The 5,000-nt window shown below is 45.8% G+C and overlaps 1 non-coding gene and 1 pseudogene across 1 annotated transcript; both read right to left on the bottom strand.

Annotated features, from left to right (window-relative positions):
* Nucleotides 1-1,059, bottom strand: part of LOC138189559 (uncharacterized) — a 4,388-nt pseudogene extending 3,329 nt beyond the window's left edge.
* A 1,820-nt stretch (nucleotides 1,060-2,879) lies between these two features.
* LOC138189557 (5.8S ribosomal RNA) lies at nucleotides 2,880-3,034 on the bottom strand. Its single transcript, XR_011176066.1, has one exon. It is a non-coding gene; the product is annotated as a 5.8S ribosomal RNA (ribosomal RNA).
* Between the last annotated feature and the right edge of the window lie 1,966 nt (nucleotides 3,035-5,000).

Raw genomic sequence — 5,000 nt, 5'->3', positions numbered from 1 at the left:
CCCCGGGAGTGCGAGGCCTAATCGTAACGAGGCCCATCCTCCCTTAGTCGACTTCACGGACGACTTTCACTTTCATTTCGCCTTTAGGTTTATCAAATCCCAATGACTCGCGTACATGTTAGACTCCTTGGTCCGTGTTTCAAGACGGGTCCCGAGAGTACCCAAAGCAATAGCGTCGCCGACCGGTAATTCAAAGTTTGGCCAGTCCAAGGACTCCGCCTGCCAACAGCCCGCCAGGCCCGGTTACGGCGCTAAGTCCGTACATCCGGTATCTAGACTGGAACGAGCTTGCGGCGGTCCTGGACGCAGTGCGTTCGAGAATTTTGCGGCCCGATACCGTCTGAGTACCGTCGCGCAGTCGGCCGGGCATCCAAGGGGCTGTCATCGTACGCTAAAAGCGACGGACAGTCTTCGCCTCGGGCCTTAGACCGACACGCAACGGGTCGCGACGTTCTACTAGGGGAGAAGTGCACGACTACATAGCCGGAACATTCGCCGCGGGTGGTGTGCCCACGCCGATGGGAAACCCGCCGTAACGGGACCATCCGGGGCACTATCGCACCAACACGGGAGCCAGCTTCGTTGACGATGAATCTCCCCATTCGATCTTTTGGGTTTCTCGGGTTTACCCCTGAACGGTTTCACGTACTCTTGAACTCTCTCTTCAAAGTTCTTTTCAACTTTCCCTCACGGTACTTGTTCGCTATCGGTCTCGTGGTCATATTTAGCCTTAGATGGAGTTTACCACCCACTTAGGGCTGCACTCTCAAGCAACCCGACTCTAAGGAGAGATCCACCCGAGACGCGTACCGGTCGCTACGGGCCTGGCACCCTCTATGGGTAAGTGGCCCCATTCAAGATGGACTTGGACGCGATTCGATGTCTCGGGATAAACGGATCCTCCTGAACACTACATTTCCCAGCGGCGTTAACCGCGGGATTCAGTGCTGGGCTCATTCCTGTTCGCTCGCCGCTACTAAGGAAATCCTTGTTAGTTTCTTTTCCTCCGCTTATTAATATGCTTAAATTCAGCGGGTAATCTCGCCTGCTCTGAGGTCGTCGAAATTTTATTATTTCTTTTCAAAGTTATACCACAAACTGTACGCTCTTTTCGGGGTTTCGACACGTAATACGAAAGGTATATTAATACCAACGACGCACAGGGATTATGTCGTTCGATTTTTTCCTTGTATCGTTCGATAACCAACTATTTTTCTCTTTTCGGATCAACACAATATCGTCGACTACTCGAAGGTACGTACGAGCCAAAATGAAAGCTCGGTGTCTCCTCTCTCTTTTGTTCGACAAAAGAAAAAAGGCACTTAAAACGCCGCATATTCGGGCAGGCGGGACAACGACAAAAAAAAAAAACGACGACGACGACGTCCGGTTGTTCTCGACTCGCGTCGGAGTATATATGTATATATTATAATCGGATATATCTTTTTATCTATCCAGGGCGCGTTAAAACAAACGACGAGGAGAGACTACGACAACGAGGAGATAAAGGTCGGACACCTTTTCTTCTTACCCTCGGCGCGCTCTCGCACACGATCGTTTCATGTTTCTTTTGTCCCCTAAAGGATACATATACCGTTACAACATATTTACGTTCGAATATACACTCGACGGTCGATAAACCGTAAAGACGCATCGTCCGATACGTTTTTTCTTTTGCTGTCGCGTTCCGACGCAAAATCCCAAGAAAAGGGCGAGAATGCCAGAGACAGCCATGTAAACCATCGGTGACTTATCATGGTCCAGAGAATAAAGGGTTAAAGGAAAAAAGAAATCCCATTTTTAACGTGCGTGGTACACCTTCGTCGTGTATATATCGTTCGATGAAACCACGAGCGCACAAAAGGAGGAACAAAAGCGTTTCGAGATCGATCTTCGGTGTAAATGTCATTGTTCATTTGCGTTCGACCGTTGTTCGATAAAAGAAATTTAACACACGAACAACAATGAAGGGAGACTCTCGCAAGACGATCACCAAATAAGCGTTTATCGTTCGATCGGTCCGGGTTTTTCAACGTCCGTCCGGCACAATTATGCACTTCGAGGACTGGACGACCGGAACCCGTATTGGGATCGCGCGGTCTTCCGCTTCTAATCAACGACAACGAAGCGATCTGCGCTTGTAAATGTTAAAAAAAACGTGGCGAAGCTACGATCTCGTAATAATTTAACCGTGAAAGAGCTTCCGTCGCACGTTTATTTTTAACTTTTCCCCTCGTTGTATAAACTTTCGCACCGTCGAAAAAAAAATTCGACAATCATTTCAGACAACGTCGGGAGCGCGGAGAAACGCCGTAAACACGCTCTACTCTCGGCTTGCTTCCTTCAATTGGTGTCTAACAATTCTCTCGCAGGGCGAAGAATCATTTTCTCTCTCGTCTAAATATCCTTCTGTAGTTAGGTGTTTTCGACTCGGGAGCGCTCTTTCACGGGCGGTCGTATATGGTCTCTTTTAGGGGTTTAACTAGAAACCACGACTCACGCAAGCCGAGATAAGCGCATTCCGCCGAGAAGATCCTAAAAACTAAGAATTGCGAGATATACGAAAATGTTCTTCTGTCGCCTGTGAAAAAAATGAACACTAGCAAAGAGAGGGCGAGACACGAACGTTCCATTTAACATTCTCCGCGTCAAACGCCGACGAAATGTCCAACCATCGCTCGTACGTTTTCGCCAATTTCGCAAGTTGTTCTCTCTCTCGCGTTCGACCATCGGATCCCGCTCCGAAACGTTCGACTTTTCGGCGTTTAACAGTTTCGTTTTATCTAGTCGAACGACGAGCGGTACCGAAAAAAATTTAACAATGAAGAGAAAACCTTTTGCTGCTAAAGGCAAACGCAAGCAGTCTTTAGTTATATAAACGACCCTCAGCCAGGCGTGGTCCAGGAATTGTATCCGTGGACCGCAATGTGCGTTCGAAATGTCGATGTTCATGTGTCCTGCAGTTCACACGTTGACGCGCAATTAGCTGCGTTCTTCATCGACCCACGAGCCAAGTGATCCACCGTTCAGGGTAATCGTATAAAAATTTTTGTTCATATTTAACAACTCAGCGTCTGAAAACCAGTATGTACGTGATTTATTTAACCTGGTTTATAAATTCGTTCGATTGTCCATAGAATACTAACTCCAATCCAAGCGCAAGATCGAGTATCGGTATTCGGACGTCGTCCCGTCATAGCTCTGTTCACAGATTTACCCGAGCTGATTGATGATTAAGACGACACGATAACGTCCATGGACGGGTAAAGGACCGTATAAAACTACAGAACCGCCGATGAAACAACGCTCTGTGACGCATTTCTCTTCGTGCGGCGAGTTTTCAGTCCGTTCCGGGTGGTAAAGTCATTCAAAAACCGTGGAAAATACGAAACGCGCTGTCGCGCGTAACACAGAGTCTCCTGCTCGCTGCTTACATATATTGGACGTCTTGGCGGTATCGCGAGATTCAATACGGACACTCCATGGCCGGCGTCAGATCGGTCTACCAACGAAGGAGACTACGCTATCGTTTTCGCTTCTCAGCCGGTCCGTAAAGCGATACGTTACCATATCGTCCGTCGTAAGCAGGCGGACTCTCGTGAAGTTGCGACTTCGTTCGTCGAAGCGGTTTCGTGGTTCGATTTCCATCGGTTACCCGGACACCCCCCGCGTGAAAGCCTCCGTGTCACACTCTAAATTTCGTTTCTCGTTTAACACGAAATAGAGAGAGGCTAAAAGGGGGTGTTCCCTTTGGTCCAAAGACAAAATTTATAGAGAGAAAGAAAATAAAATGAGAGTCTCTCACGAAGCGGGCGAAAAAAAAAAAACAAGAAATTTAACAATTTTTTTTCGCAAACCCATGCATTTCGTTACCAAACGTCCCAAAATATTTCTTTATATTCTCTCTCGTGTTTTCACACGGGGTCGAGAGAGTACGCAACACGAATCAAGAATAAAAATTATAGAAAGGAAAGTCCGATAAGAATATTTCGAGATTCTTATAACCTTCACCTCTTCCTTACTTCTCCGAAATCTCTCCGCTTTCCTGGCGCGTATCTATTTAACAATTTCGATTCTCTCCTCCTTTTAACTCAGACGTCGCAACGAACGGGTACACCATGCATACGATCCATTTTTTACATAACGAACCTTCTGCCGGTAAAATTCGCGACAGATTCATTTATGTATAGATATATTTTTATATGAGAATGTTCGGGATTTTCCTTCGTGTTCAAGTTGAACATTCTTGTTACGACGACTTTTTGTATTTATCGAAGGATCGTGCGGTACCCGTTAATAAGAAGTAAACGACGTCCCGGGAGAGTCGAAACCTTTCTTATACGCTACGGAAAGAAGAGCCGAGAAGATAGAGAGGAAACTCTCGATTTTCTTTCGTCGGTAAACTTTCGTTCTTTCTATTTACAGCGTTCGACATGAAACGGCGTTGCTCTCTCATTTTTTAAACTTTATTTAACGTTAGCGCTTGTTCGTACGAAACGCGTCGGCGGATACGAAATACGGACGGGAGTATCGACGATGAGAACCAAAGCGACCTCCTACACGTAACCGTAATATCTCTCCGCATCACGACTGCCGTAACGACGAATTGTCATTTAACATTTTTGGTATCTGTTTTTTCTTTCGTTTGTTTGCTACTACCTCCAAATATTTCTCTCCCTTTCTCTCTCAATCATCTATCGTGGCTCGTTTATACGCATTTTTGTTGTGTACGGCCAATATATTTATTATTTGTTTATTATACGCGAGGAGCTGCACTTTTCATCCTCATTTTTGCGTATCATGTGTTATAGTCATATATACTTTTGGCTGCTTTTCACAGTTTTTGCGTGTATTCATATCGAGAGTCATAGATTTTGTCAAGTTTTTCTTTGGCACGTACTGAATATATTATTATCATGTGTTTAGTGTCTTTGCGTATCATGTGTTTTAATGTCAAGAGCTCAACGTAGTGATAGAGTTTTCTCTCTTTCAAACTTTGT

This window comes from Bombus flavifrons, unplaced genomic scaffold (assembly GCF_040668555.2).
Source record: "Bombus flavifrons isolate JBK064 unplaced genomic scaffold, iyBomFlav1_principal scaffold0386, whole genome shotgun sequence".
Taxonomy (NCBI): domain Eukaryota; kingdom Metazoa; phylum Arthropoda; class Insecta; order Hymenoptera; family Apidae; genus Bombus; species Bombus flavifrons.
This window is presented reverse-complemented; position numbering and strand designations above follow the sequence as displayed.